At 34.4% G+C, this 16108-nt stretch overlaps 1 protein-coding gene across 7 annotated transcripts in view; it reads left to right on the top strand.

The window, feature by feature from the left end:
* Positions 1-16108, top strand: part of GPHN (gephyrin) — a 734237-nt gene that overhangs the window by 1859 nt on the left and 716270 nt on the right. The gene's annotated exons all lie outside the window — the stretch shown is intronic.

Genomic DNA, 16108 nt, shown 5'->3' with positions numbered 1-16108 from the left:
CAGCCACCCATGGGGCACCCTTCGCCTCCTTCGGGGGATGGGGGATCGGCTTGATCCGGACCTCAGAAAGTGTCTGCCTTCTGCTTTTCCGAGCAAAGGGCCCTCTGCCTCGTCGTTGCCTTAGAGAGGACGGGCTGCAGCCTGCGGCCGGGGGATCCAGCTCTTTTTACTTGAGAGGGCAGGATTCCCCTACTCGGGCTCCTCTCCCCCTCCTTTCTGGGAACCCCCACCCCGGTGGAGCGTCCCGAGGCTGGTGAGGAGCGCACTTTTCCCGGGTCGCGTTTCCCTCCCTCGCGAAAGCCGTGTGTGTTCTGCATGTCTGATTCCGTTGCGCTGAATTTGGTTAATATCCGTCACTTCGGCGATCGGCAGTTGCTGCAGGGCATGACTTCCAAGATGAACGGCTAGCCGATTTGTAGGGGTTTCTGCTGTGGTTCTGTAGTTGGCAAGGTTTATGTGTAATTGAGTGGCGAGGCGGGGGTTAAAGAACTATATTTGGAATCTGAGGGCTTAGTTTGGAGTGAAGGAAGTCCAAGACTCAGTGATGTGATTTCGGAAAAAGAAGTAATGTGGACGGGAATCCTAGTGTTTCCCTTACTTCTTTTTAAAAATTTTTTTTTAACTGCCAAATTCTGACAGGTCGAGACGGTGCTCGAGAAGGGACTAAATTGAATAAGACTTGCTTTTATTATTAGGTAGAAAAAAAAGGTCTGAGGCTGCCGGCAGATACTGAGTGCAAAGCTTAATTTAGTTGCTGAATTTTATGAAAAGGTGATATCCAAAGCCCCCTTTTCTCTCTTTTAAGTAAAGGATTACCTTTCCCTGGTATTCTTTCCGTATATCGATGGTGATTAATTGAATTTTCCTGATCAAAAGACACTTTGGTAGTGAAACTAGTCTAAACCAATTGCAGAAAAGGGAACCCCCAAATCAGAAAGGTACGCTGTTCTGTTCTTTTGGTCCTGAAACTGTTTGGTTATGTGAAGATTCAGTTGTATTTCAGAATTCCTGGAGCTGACATTGCCAATTTTCGAATAATCTGATGATGGGATGTGAAAGTGTATGTCCTTTATCTACCCTCAACTTGCACTTTAAATTCTAGCCATTCTTTAACAATTAATAGAGTAGTGAGAAACCAAAATATGTCAGTTGTCTGTGGAAATAAAAAAGGCCGTAGATGTTTAAAAGTTATACCGTTGAGATATTTTTAAAATGAACATTTCTGCTTAAGCTTTCCATTAAATAATAGTTTCATTTAACGAATCATCTTAGCTTTGTGAAGTGACATAGCAGGTAGGTGTTGTACAGACTGCTTTGAAAGATGCAGCCCTTATCTCGTGTCCCTACAGTCTGATATGGATAACGTTGATAGGCAAACAACTCAAGAAACATTGCTTGTAATTATTGTGCAAAACTTTTCTAAATACATTTCCTATGAGTTTGGGGTTAACTGCAAAAGAAATTCCATATTCAGATGGATTAGGAGCAAATATAACTACCTGAAGGGAGAATTTAATACATTTGCTAGAGTCAAGAAGAAACTGGCAATTTTAAGGGGAGTTGAAAGTCAGCTGCCACTTTATAAATAAATATGTAGTTGATGATGAGGCTCCTGAGCAGAATAAAAATGTAATATAAAGGCCTTGAAAAGCTCAAGTGGAATAGGTAGGTGGCATAGGTAAAATGTCAGAGAGAAGATAACATTAACATTGACAGTGGAATTAAAGACAATCAGGGGAAGCTATCATGAGAATGAGGTACAGTAGTCTAGGGGGAAAAGTCTAGGGCCAGGAACAAGGATGTAGCTGAAGGAATGAAAAGGCAGCTACAGATTGGGAAAAAGTGATAATAGAGGAAAGTAGGTTTTGCTGATAACGTATATTTGAAGTCAGAAATAACTTAGGCTTTTTCTTGAAAAGTTATTGATACAGATATTGTCTACTGTGATGGAGAGGAAAGAAAACTGATTTTTCTCAAGTCTGTAACTAGTGGGTTTCATTATCAACAGTTTAATTTCTGTGGTCTTGCCTGATATGTGATTTTGAGGAAAGAACTTAGAAAAATGAAGCTGTGCTATGCAAATTTGTGTATTCTAGAACTTCAGATTTTGCAGTTTACTATGTAGAATTATTCTTTACTGAACTCAAGTATTGTGATTTCATACTTAAGAAAGTTGAGTTGAACTGTAGTTTTTGTAAATTATAATTTGTGGCTCTCTTAAAAGGTGGAGGGCCTCTTTTAGAAAATCTCCTTGGCATGCTTCATAATACTAATTTTAAGTATTTTATCTACATCTGTTTTACAAATATAGTGGAAAGTGTGATCTACCCACACACACATTTTACAATATGTTACTTAGTATTTTGTGAAATCATATTGTCATTTCTAAAGTTTTTAATTGACTTCTTTGTGACATTTTTTATTACCTGTTGAAAGATACTTGTTCTCTGAAACTTTTCATCCATTAGATGTTTTTGTTATCTTCATTTCAGTTATGAATTTGGCAAATTTAATACATAGTCTGTTGAGACTTCTCATCAAATAAATTAATTGTATTAGGTTTGTGAAAGAATAATGGTAGAAAGGGAAATATTTAGCAGAAGCATTTTTTGCTTCATTATTTTGAATTATTAAGCACTTGAAAATAAGATTATGATAATTAATGTAACATGGATATTCTAGTTATACTAATTTTTTTAAATCAGGAAAATGAGAACATGTATCTGTGTAAAATAGGCTGTATGTGGAAACATTTTATGTTGAATGTTACTCTCCATCTCTAAGAACAATATCTTTGTTCAAAACTGTCTTATGTTGACTTGACAGAAATGAAAGTCACATGGTGTTTGGTGACCTAAGGTCTAGTTTGAAATATTTCTGTGTCTAATGTTCTCTATTTCTATTACTATTTATAGAAGAGACTAAAGGTAATGTGGTAATGAGTAACATGAAGCAAATAAACAAGTATCTACTACTACAAAACTAGAAACAAGATGTGGTGCAGATGTAGAATTTTTTTCTAACAGCTTTAGTAGTAATTATACTTAAAGTCAATCTTACTAGTTACACAGCAGACTTACTATATCTGGAATGTGTCACTCTTCATATACTTTTTTTCTATTTTGAAAGAAGCTGTTTGTCAAAGCATCATATTAGTTTTACCACTGTGAAAGCTCTACAGAAACGTTACCAGGAAAATAATGACTACATGTATGTATATAGTGTAGAATCATATAGATTATCCCATTGGCTACTTAATATCATATTAGCTCGCTACAGCTAATGTTTGATACCAAGGCACTTAGCCAAAGATGATAATCCATTACCTAAATTGTCACTAATAGTGGCATGAATGAGAAAAAGGTACAAATTTTTGGGAAAGAGCATTTTTAAAAATCATATTTTTGCTCTAGTAATATACATTTTAATTGCACTAACTTGTTGATTTGAACTCAGTAAGAGATATTGGAACAAATACACTAGGTACTAGAGATTAGTTAAAAGACTAATTGTAAATTAGAACATCAAAATATTACAGTAGCATGTAGGGAGTATTTCAGTTATTCATAAATGAAGTCATTCAGAATATTCAAAAAAAAATTTAAGCCAAGCAGATGCTACCCTTGTAACTCTGCAGTTGTTTAAACATTTACATTTTTACGTTCTTGAAACCTATTCTGGTATATTATGTGTCAGTATTATTTTCTGAAAAGCCCATTTATTGATAAGGATATATACATATATCTGTTTTGAGAATAGATGTCATTAAGTAGGCAAATTACTATTAAAGCCTGCTAAGTGGAATTGTGTGTTCTGGCAAACTTAGCTGTTTTTTTCAAGATGTGTTTTTAATATAGATCTATATGACTTGAAAGGAATCCTATTTCTTGAACTAGATTGTTATTTTGTGAATTTTTTGTTGGAAGCAATGTATTAGAGAATTAAATGTTTAGTCAAAGTAGGAAAATGTTAAATTCTAATGAATGTACTTAGTACTATTATCATTGGTCAAAGACTTGAAAAAGTATTAGTTGCTATACAAGAAGAATTTTAGCTATATTAAAAACACATGTGACGATTTGACTTCAAAGTGAATATACTTAATACTATCATCACTGACCAAAGATTTGAAAAAGTCTTAGTTGCTATACAATTAGAGTTTTAAATATATTAAAAACACATAAGACTATTTGACTTCGAACAGGCATTTGGTGGAAAATCAATAGTATGTTTTTAGGGAGGAAGTGATGAATAAGAGTCTATTTTTACTCTTACTGGTGATAGATTCCTAAGTTGAACAGAGTGTTTTTAAAAACAATCAGTAAAATAGATAAAATCTATTACTCTGTTTCTGTAAATAGGATTGAAGAATAATGAAGCATATTTGGAATTTGAAATGTATAAAAAAAAAAACCTGAAAAAGAAAGTAGTGAAACCACAAAGGATTTCTTCCTTCACATCTGGGCAGAGAAGATAAATACCAAGGAAGAAGAAAAGATTGTTTAACCTGCTTAAAAGTAATTGGTACTGTAGTTAATATGAATGGCATGTAATCTTACTTTCATTAAAAAATTTTTTTGAGTGATCTCTCAAAAAGGAAATGTTCAATGAAGTATTGCTAAGTAGAAGTTCTATCCAGGTTCTTTAATGAATTTATAAACTAAATGGTATTTCATCAATTAATTTTAACTAAGGAGAGCTTCTTGAAAATTTTGTGTTTAAACACACCCAACAATTTTAACAGTAGCTTTGTCAGTATTTATACATTTTGAAAGAGTGTAATTAGGTTTAAAAAGAATTCTTAATTTGGAAAATAAAGCAGCAAGGGAATGAAATATGATGAAGGAATGGTCACCATAATTGGGGCATTCTTCTCAAACTGAAGTACATGACATTATGTCAAGGGATACTATAAGGCTTAGAATCTAAGCCATGGAAACAAACATAATAATTTTTTAAGTACCAATTTTACTTGATGGTATTAATTTAAATAACTTTAATGAGAAGATAATCATGAGTAAATTAGGCACAAAGTATAGAATTTATGTGAGGCTTTAAGATGAAATTAGAAACTTCAAAGAAATTTCAAGCGAACCCATTATATTTCAAGTGAGCTCCAGATCTCATCATTCTTCTGTATTATTGGCACTTTGTGGCAAAAAATTTAAGGAGCACTGGATCATAGAAAGAACACTGTAAGAACTATGTTCTCATACTATTTTGGCTAGTAAAGTTTTGTAACCTTCAGTGTGTTATGTAACCCTCTCTCAGCTTTTCTTACCACTAAAATGGAGAAATTGGTTTCTAAGATCACTTCAAGGCTCTCATGGCAATATATGTTTCTATCTTTTAGCATTCTGACCAGCAGGAAGGAGAAATATAGGATATTAGACCTAGTTAATTTTTTTCTGTCTTTGTAATGGGAATGATTATAGGGGAGGGTAGGTTATACGTAAAAATGCAAGAGAATAAGAAATAGGAGAATGATCAAAGAAGGAAAATATTTAGATTTTTTATTTGGAAATTTTTGTGACAATCTTTCTGTTATTAGCAGTCTTATACTTAGGTTTCAGACACAGCTCAGGACTGACTTTGTCAATAAAATATTTCCTAGGAATTATTCTCTTCAATGATATCTTTGTTTTCCTTACAATGTTTATAAATGTTGTCTATACCCTGTAATCATCTATATGTGGGAGGGTGCATGGTATAGCTTAAAAAGGATAGAACTTTGGAGTCAGATAGACTTGGATTTCAGACCCTCATTAGCTCTTTATTTTGGGAAGTCATTTAACCTCTCTGAATTTCAGTTTTCTCCTCCAAAATAAAGATGATAATACCTACTTTACACAGTTTTCAGAACTAATAGAGGTTACACATATGAAAATGCCTAGCATTTTCAGATGAGATACTCAGTCATTTTTGGTTCCTTCGTCTTTGTATGTTGCTTTGGGAGCAATTTGCCACAGTTTCTTGTATACATGTCTTATTCAAAGTAGATTTTAAAGTTCTTGAGACATGTGGTTGTGTTCTTTACTTCTTTTGTGCCCTTTTGTCATAGCATCTATTAATGAAGTAACTGGATAGAAGGTGTTTAATAAAAAACTGGGTGGTGTGAAGTTTGTATAGTACCTTAGGAAACATTTAAGTAAACCAGAACTTGGCTATTATTACTAAAAGGATAGTTTAGGGTAGGTGGAGTGAGGTTGAATAGTATTTAAAAGGTATGTTTTTCTGGTAACAGGATGATATTTATAATGATGTGTGTTTGAGATGTTTTATAGTATTTAATATTGTATATTGCTTTAATTGGGTATCATTTGTGGGAGGATTATTTTAGAGTAATGAAATTTGATATCTTAAAAACTAAAAATTTGAAATAGGTAAAAAAAATTCTGAAAATGCTGTTATGTTGATTCTGGTGATCAAAATGACACTGACAGAAGTCAAAAGTTATGCCTCTTCTCCCACTTTCAAGATAAGCACATTTTACCACAGTTTTTTTTACCTTTAAATGGGGGTAAGTATGTTTACCTTGATGAACCCATCAAGGTAACCATAATGTATTCAGTATTCAACACCTACTATGTACCAAGGCCCTGTGGTAAGTGAGGGATACAGTAGTGATTAAGACAGTTCAATCTTTCTTGTCTTGAAGCATATATTCTAGCACTACCATGAAAACATTATTCGGTCAAGTTGGATATTGACACATTCATGCTTCATTTATGTTTCATTTCAAGGAATAAAGTGCCTTTATATTTTATTTTTAAAATAGATAACAAGTACAAGCACCAAAACTGTTTTTATGTCAAGCCATTTTTTTGATACAAAATTTTTGTTTTTTTTTTTTTTGAGACCGATTCACTCTGTCACCCAGGCTGGCAATAGTGGTGGGATCTCAGCTTGCTGCAACCTCTGCCTCCCGGGTTCAAGCGATTCTCCTGCCTCAGCCTCCTGAGTAGCTGGGATTACAGGTGCCTGCCACCATGTCTGGCTTTTTTTTTTTTTTTTTTTGGCATTTTTAGTAGAGACAGAGTTTTACCATGTTGGCCAGGCTGGTTTTGAACTCCTGACCTCAAGTGATCTGCCTGCCTCGGCCTCCCAAAGTGCTGGGATTACAGGTGTGAGCCACCGTGCCTGGTCAGCAATTATATTTCTGTATTCTCTTCTGAATATCTGTTACTGTGATGTGATAGTGTGTTTCCATAACGTATGTGCTTTTCAGGTTTTACCCACTTCACCTTCCTCTTCCGGTTTTGAATCTACTATATCCTTGGGAACCACATAAACTTGCCAAGAATTATTACATCCGGTTAGATTTGAAGTGAGGGTCTAAAAGCACGTATTTTCACTTTTGGGTTCAGGGCATCAGAAAATGAGTGGGTATTACTATAATAAATAGCTTTATTTATTTCTTTGTATAGTGTTTCACGATTTCAGGATCATGGCTAAATGTGTCTGCCTGATGCTCCAAATGTTAATAAAAATCCAGAAATTTATGAGTGAAAGAGATTAAGTGCAGTTTGAATGCTAAGTAAAAATGAAATGTTTCCTTTAATTATTTCTTGTTCTTTTAAAAAACACGTTAACGTGCACTCAAAATTAACAATCTTTAAAGTCTAATTAGTGGTTAAGAACTGTTGGATATCTTATAAATAAGAAACTGAGCCGGGTGCAGTGGCTCACACCTGTAATCCCAGCACTTTGGGAGGCCGAGGTGGGCGGATCACGAGGTCAGGAGATCGAGACCATCCTGGCCAACATGGTGAAACCCCGTCTCTACTAAAAATACAAAATTTAGGCAGGTGTGGTGGTGTGCACCTGTAATCCCAGCTACTCGGGAGGCTGAGGCAGGAGAATCACTTGAACCCGTAAGGCAGAGATTGTAGTGAGCCGAGATTGTGCCACTGCACTCTAGCCTGGCGACAGAGTAAGACGCCGTCTCAAAAACAAAACAAAACAAAAACAAACAAACAAACAAAAAACAAAAAAAGAAGAAGAAGAAACTGAATAGAGTAAAAATACTATTTTCAGATGTATAAAGATGAAGAAACATTTACAGGATGGTGCCCACCCCCTCTTCACTTTCACCTAAGAGTCTATAGAGAACATTTTGATTATAGTCTAAACTGAAATGATTATGCTTTCATAAAATTAATGTCCACATTGTAGAAGTTACATTTGAATTAAACTGCAAGTGGGCACTACCCAAAGCAATCTACAGATTCAATGCAGTCCTATCAGTGACATTCTGTACCAATGACATTCTTCACAGAAATAGGAAAAAAAAAGTTAAAATATGTATGGAACCATAAACGACCTGGACTAGCCAAAGCAATCCTGAACAAAAAGAACAGAGCTGGAGACATCATACTATCAGACTTTAAAATATACTACAAAGTGATAGTAACCAGAACAGCATGGTACTGGTGTAAAAGCAGACAAATAGACCAAAGGAACAGAGTAGAGAACCCAGAAATTAATCCTGATATCTACAGCCAACTGAGTTTTGAGAAAGGTCCCAGGAACACTTGCTGATCACAGGACAATATCTTTAAGAATTGTTTCTGGGAAAAAGGATATCTATATGCAGAAGAATGAAACTAGAGCTGCACCTCTTATTCTGTACAAAAATTAACCCAAAATAAATCAAAGACCTACATGTAAGACAGGAAACTATGGAACTGCTAGAAGAAAACATAGGGGAAATGTTTCAGGACATTGGTCTGGGAAAAAAATTTATAAATGACCTCAAAAGCACAGGCAAAAAAAGCAAAAATAAGTGGATTATAGCAACCTAAAAAACTTTTGTACAGCAAAGGAAATAACCAACAAAGTGAAAGACAGCCTACAGAATGGGAGAAAATATTTGCAAACTGTTCATCTGACAGGGGATTAATATCTAGGATATATAAGGAACTCAAACATCTTAACAGCCAAAAAATAAAAAATTAAAAAACCCAGAAAAAACAAAAAAACCCACAAAAAACCCAATCTGATTTAAAAAAAGGTGGGATATTTCTCAAAAGAAATACAAATACAAATGGCCAAAAAATATATTAAACAATGTTCAGTATCGTTAATCATCAGGAAAATGCTAATCAAAACCACAGTGAGGTATTATCTTACCCAATTAGGATCACTATTATAAAAAAGGCAAAGAATGACAAATGCTGCCAAGGATGTAGAGAAAAGGATATACTCTTATATACTGTTGATACTCAGTATATATACCTCTTATATACTGTTGATAGGAATGCAAACAAGTACAGCCACTATGGAGAATGGTATAGAGGTTCTTTAAAGGACTAAAGATCGAACTACCATATGATCCATCAGTTTTGCCACTCGGCATTTACCCAAGGAAAAGGATATCAGTATATGGAAGAGACATGTGTACCATATTTATTGCAGCACTATTCACAATAGCTAAGATAAAGACTCAGTCTAACAGCACATGTCCAACAGCAGATGAATGGACAAAGAAAATGTGATATATATACATGATGGAATACTGTTCAGCCATAAAGAATGAAATCCTGTCATTTATGGCAACATGGATGGAACTGGAGGATGTTATATTAAGTGAAATAAGCCAGGAATGGAAAGTTAAACACTGCATGTCCTCACTATTGTGTGGAAACTAATAAAAGTTGGTTTCATAGAAGTAAAGTAGAACAGAGGATACTAGAGACTGGGAAGAGTCAGGTGAAAGGGATACAGGGAGAGATTTGTTATGGGATACAAAATTACAGCTAGATTGGAGAAATAAATTCTTGTCTTCTATAGCATTGTAGGGTGACTATAGTTAACAGTAATATACAGTTTCAAATAGCTAGAAGGAGGATATTGAATGTTCCCAACACAAAGAAATGATAAATGTTCGAGATGATGGATATATTAATTATTCTAATCTGATCACCATACATTGTATGTATTGAGACATCACTATGTACCTCATAAATATGTATAATTATTGTATGTCAATATAAAATATAAAAGAACATTTTAAAAATTGCAAATAAGAAAGCTCCTAAATTCTTATGTCATTCTTTTAATTAGTTTAAAAAATTTATTAAAGTGTATTTATGTGTTATAAAGAATGTAAAAACATAGAAAGGTAAAATGGGAAATTAAGCCTCATCACATTACTTCTCTAGTTTCTCTCTAGTGTTAACCACTTTAAAAATCTTTTTGTTTATTCTTTTGTGTACAGTCATATATTTGATATATTTGAATATGTGTATGTGTGTCATACAGTACATCAGAGTTTGCAAATTGATGGACCGCTGGCCCTATTTGACCAATGTTTCATTGGCCCCCTATTGTATTTTAGAAAAAGTATTTGTTTCTAACACTTAAAAAAAGATATTTCATATAAAATCCCTGTTTTTTTGCTTCTTAAGATTCAGCAACACACAATGTTTCTCAGATAATAGTAGTTTAGAGTTCCTGTCCGCATAAGATAGGACATGCATTCTCCAGTTTCCCACAGTTTCTGTTTAATATGTGTTGGCTGCCTGACCTTGGTAGGCATTTGAGATTGTGGTTCTTGCTCATATATACTATTTTGCACTTTCTTCCTTCACTCCCTAACTCTAGCATATTTTGGACATCTTTTCATATTAGTGAAAATAATAGTAGTTTATTGAGAGCCTGTGAAGTGTAAAATACCTTCTAGAGCCTGTTACAGAACCTGTTAATTCATTTAATCCTCATAATAATATGTTAGTGTTATCACCATTTTACAGTTGAGGAAATTGTCACAGAGAGAGATTAAGTAACTTGCTCAAGTTAGTGCAGTAAACGAACAGGCTGCAAATTGAATCTATGTAATCTGTCTGTAGAATGTAAGCTCTTAACTACTACATTGTACTCCTTGGCATGTCAGAATTATTTCATAGAGATCGTCAAAGATGTTTATATATATCTTCCACTTTAATGGGTCTATCTTATTGCATTGTAGGTTATACTGTATTTAATTAGTCCTTAATTGATGGACATCGAGGTTTCTAATTTTTCACTGAGACAAATGTTGTAGATAATAATATTATACATTGATCATTACATGTTTATAAGTTTTTTATAATGTAAGATTACTATATGTAAAATTTTGGGATCAAGGGTGTATTAACTTAAAAATTTTAACAGATAATTTACTTGCCAATAAAGATGTATTAATTAATATTCCCACCTTCATTGGGTATTAGCTTTTTAGCTTTACAAGTTCTTTTGGATGTATCTCTTGAGTTACACAGGAGCCTTTTATTAGGATTCTTTATTGCAAATGAGAGTTACTGAGATCAAAATTAGCTTAAGCGAAGAGGGAAACTTACATAGCTGTAGATTACAGAGGAGGAGCTGGTCTAAGGGACTCAAATAATGTGATCGGGAAGCAATGTAATCATGGACTCTTACTCTCCATTTCAGTGCCCTGTTTTCTGAGTATGTTGCAGGCTGACTTTCTTCTTATAGTCAGAATTGTGAGGTTATAGAGGAGGATTAGATTGAGAAGTTATAGTAATAGACAATTTCATGTTTTCCCCTTCCCAATTAGTGAGTCCAGAGGAAATATTTCCTTTTTTTTTTTAACTTTTATTTTAGGTTCAAGGGTACATGTGCAGGTTTGTTATATAGGTAAACTCGTGTCAAAGGGGTTGTTGTACAGATTATTTCATCACCTAGGTACAAAACCTGGTACCCAATAGTTATTTTTCCTGCTTATCCGATAACTCTTTCCACCCCCTACCCTCAAGTAGGCCCCAGTGTCTGTCCTTCCCTTCTTTGTGTCCATGAGTTCTTTTAGCTCCCACTTATAAGTGAGAACATCTGGTATTTGATTTTCTGTTCCTACATTAGTTTGTTGAGGATAATGGCCTCCAATTCCATCCATGTTCCCACAGAAGACATGATCTCATTTTTTTTTTTATGACTGAATAGTATTCCATGATGTGTGTATACAAACCACATTTCCTTTATCCAATTTGCCATTGAAGGGCATTTATGTTGATTCCATGCTATTGTGAATAGTGGTGCAGTGAACATTCATGTGTATGTGTCTTTATGGTAGAATGATTTCTATTTCTCTGGGTATATACCCAGTAATGGAATTGCTGGTTAAACGGTAGTCAGAGGAAATTTTTTTTTCTCCTGACATTTGTATATAAACTTCCAGGATGCTCCTTCACCTGGCATGACTCACATGTCAATTTTGGAGCTCATCATTGTAACCAGGAGGTTGAGGTCTCATTGGCCAGGTCTGTATCACATGTCCATCCTTGGGAGTGGGGATATGAAATAGGTAACCTCACCAGAATCACATAGAGAGGATGTCTTAGTGTGGGCTGCTATAACAAAATACCTTAGACTGGGTAATTTATAAATAACAGAAATTTATTTCTTACAATTCTAGAGGTCGGGAAGTCAAAGATCAAGGCACTAGCAGATCTGGTCTGGTGGGGGCGTGTTCGTCAGGGACAATGCCTTCTTAACTGTGGCTTCTAGCTATGTCCATATATGTTGGAAGGGCAAGAGGGCTCCCTCAAGCCTCTTTTATGAGGGCACTAATCCCATTTATGAGGGTGGACCCTTTTGGACCTAATCTCCTCCAAAGGTTTTACTTCTTTAAGACCATCACAGGGTGGGGTGGGGTAGGGGGTCAGATTTCAACGTGTGAATTTTGGAGGGGGACACACACATTCAGACCACAGCAGAGGGAACAAGGGAAGTCTTTAAAAGGAGAGGAGTTTCTGTCACTAAAAGGGGAAAAGTGTGCTGAGCAAGCAGACTTCTTTTTTAGAGGTTCACTGAAGTCTTGATGTCTTTTTGCTTCATTCTTTTTTCCCTAAGAATGTAATTCATTATATCAGTCACTGTTTCTTCTTTTTCCTGCTTCTGCCGTGAAAATGCTCCTCTGGCAGATAGTTTCAAATTAGAATTGGAATAAGTTAAGGTGTGACAATCAGTGGCTTAAACCCAGGCCCCCATGATGTCAAGGGTGGTTAATTTATGTATCAGTAGAACTCACAATGATTGACCTCCACTTTTTTGTACTCTATATCAGAATGGTTCTCTAAGGACATTTTAGAATAGTAATATACACATAATTGAAATATTTTACCCATTTTTTAAAAGAGCCCTTTATGGTGCTTTATTTTGAATTTATGATCATCTATGGGTCTTAGTCTTTTTTTCTACAGATGTAGCCTCCCAATGTTTCCTAAATTTTGTTCTAGCAACACTTGTCTGGGAGATGTTATAGTATGTATTATATGAAAATGCTTTTACACGATTAAATAAATGTGGAAAGGGCTACATAATGTATCCCTCCATTTGGAGATTCACAGTATATGAAGGCATATTGAAGATGTGAGTAATAATTGTGGAACCTCTTAACCTTTGTTTAGTCTAGTGCTTCCAAATTTATTTGAAAATTGAACACTTTTTCAAGATACACCTGAGTTCTGTTCAACACCTTTTTAGGAAATGGTAGTCTCTCCCCTGCAGATGATCTCTTGGAAATCTGTGTATGATTTTTATATTTATTCTTTTACTTTTTTTGCTGTAGAAATAATGGTTTTTCTACAATTATCTCTATTGTGAAAATTATTTTACCCTGGATTTACCTTTATAATATATGTACATATATATATATTTTTTTCCTAATCACCACCTCTTTTTTTCTTTGTCCTTTTTTTCATGTTAAAATGTTGACTGAATATATTCTTATTTGATTCTAAAAATTTATGATAGCAAAGACTAGAAACTGACCAGTCTTGATTCTGTTACCACTATGTGGGGAAAGAACACTGGATGAAATTCTATTTTGGATTTTTTTCAGTGGGAGTTCAGTATCATTTTTTTGTAAAATGGAAAGTTGAGTAGATGATCTCTAAAATCCCCTTCACCTCTAAAATTTTATTAATCCCAAATCTGAGGAACATGCCTCGTGTTTACCATTCCATCATTGCTGAAATCTATTAGTGACAGCAAAATTATTGATCTGAAGTGTTTTCCTTCAAACAGGAAAAATTATTAGAAAAAGACACAGACATTCATAACAAGTGTAAATGAAAATGTCTGTTACTTCCACTGCACAGTATGTGCAATTTTATTTCATTCAATATCACATGCTACAGAGGTTCAAATTGCTAAATATATAGACCTTAGAAAAAATTCTATGAACTTAAGTGTAATGACACATTCCCACAATCAAGCTTAGAAGAATAATAGTGATTTAGGGGTATTTGAGGTATTACCTCTTTCTTTTTGAATTTAAAATGTCTTGCTACACTAGAGATCTGAAAAACAAAAACTTAACACTCCCTCCAAAATAGTTATTATTTTGCTATTATATATTTAAAATAAAGCTGTTGTAAAATAAGACATAATACCTTTGATGAACAATATTATGTTTTAAGTTCATACAGATACTCAGAATAGTAGGTGGGCTCTGGATTAGACCACGTGGGTTTATACCTAAGTGAAGTTTTTAGAGTTACTTCTCTAAGCTTTAGTTTTTTTCACCTATAAAATGGAAAATAATACTGATATGCCTGCCTTAGAGGATGGTTGTGATAAGTGAGATAATGAAGTAAACTTTTAATGAGTGTGCCCACATACTAAATATTCATGAAATGTTTATTGTGTATTATAATAAATTTGAATATAATTATCTTAATAAACATGGCAACAGAAGCAACCTGTTACGACTTTTGGGTATCTGACCTCAATCTTGGTGTATCCCCATGCCCTTTTCCCACTATTTTATCTTATTTTAGGAACATCATTAAGGTTCAATACTGAACTGGGGTTCTGCTTGATCTACATTCTTGTTTTCCAGCTTAAGTTTTGGGCAGTTAGAAGATGCTATTTGTAGTGTAGTAACTAACAGCAAGAATTTGAGATTTTTGAGATATAGGTTTAAAGTAAAGTATGTACAGAAAACTGCCTCTGATAGTCTCTAAGGCTTGTTAAGACCTGTGGAGAAAATTCACATACATATATGTGGGTACTATGGTTATGGAATACTATAACCATAGTTAAAAAGTTAAAAAGTTTTTAACTTTTTACTATAGTTACTATAACTATAGTTATAACTATAACCATATGGTTATGGGATACTATAACCATATGGTTATGGGATACTATAACCATATGGTTATGGGATACTATAACCATATGGTTATGGGATACTATAACCATATTTAAAAAGTTAAAGTACTCTAGTTAAAAAGGTGTTTTGAAAGTTTGAAATGTTATGCAAATGGGGCAGTAATGCAGGGTGGTAAAGTGATAATAAAATAAAGTATTTACATAGATGATTGTTGATTTGTAGTAGAGGAACTTTAAATTGGTAGATGAGAACCTTATGTGTTTGAGGTTAAATAGACAATGATTTGGGGCATGAGGGAAATAAATATTATGTATAAAAGGGAAAAGATACTTTTAGAACTATCAGATGCCAAAAGAGAGAGTCAATCAAATTTAGATCATTGCCAACGGTAAGTTTTGGTAGAAAAGTTTGGGAATCATTAATTTAGGTTTTTTTAAAAAAATTATTATTATACTTTAAGTTATGGAGTACCTGTGCAGAACATGCAGGTTTGTTACATACGTATACACGTGCCATGGTGGTTTGCTGTACCCATCAACCTGTCATCTACATTAGGTATTTCTCCTAATGCTATCCCTCCCCTAGCCCCTCAGCCCCCAACAGGCCCCAGTGTATGATGTTCCCCTCCTTGTGTCCATGTGTTCTCATTCTTCAACTCCCACTTATGAGTGAGAACATACGGTGTTTGGTTTTCTGTACTTGTGTTAGTTTGCTGAAAATGACAGTTTCCAGCTTCATCCATGTCCCTGGAAAGGACATGAACTCATCCTTTTTTTATGGCTGCATTGTATTCCACTGTGTATATGTGCCAGCTTCTCTTTATCCAGTCTATCATTGATGGGCATTTGGGTTGGTTCCAAGTCTTTGCTATTGTGAACAGTGCTGCAGTAAACATACCTGTGCATGTGTCTTTATAGTAGCATGATTTATAATCCTTTGGGTATATATCCAGTAATAGGATTGCTGGGTCACGTGGTATTTCTGGTTCTA

This window comes from Colobus angolensis, unplaced genomic scaffold, assembly GCF_000951035.1.
Source record: "Colobus angolensis palliatus isolate OR3802 unplaced genomic scaffold, Cang.pa_1.0 Scaffold3, whole genome shotgun sequence".
Classification (NCBI taxonomy): domain Eukaryota; kingdom Metazoa; phylum Chordata; class Mammalia; order Primates; family Cercopithecidae; genus Colobus; species Colobus angolensis.
The sequence above is the reverse complement of the archived record's forward strand: the minus strand, read 5'-3'. Positions and strand labels throughout refer to the sequence as shown.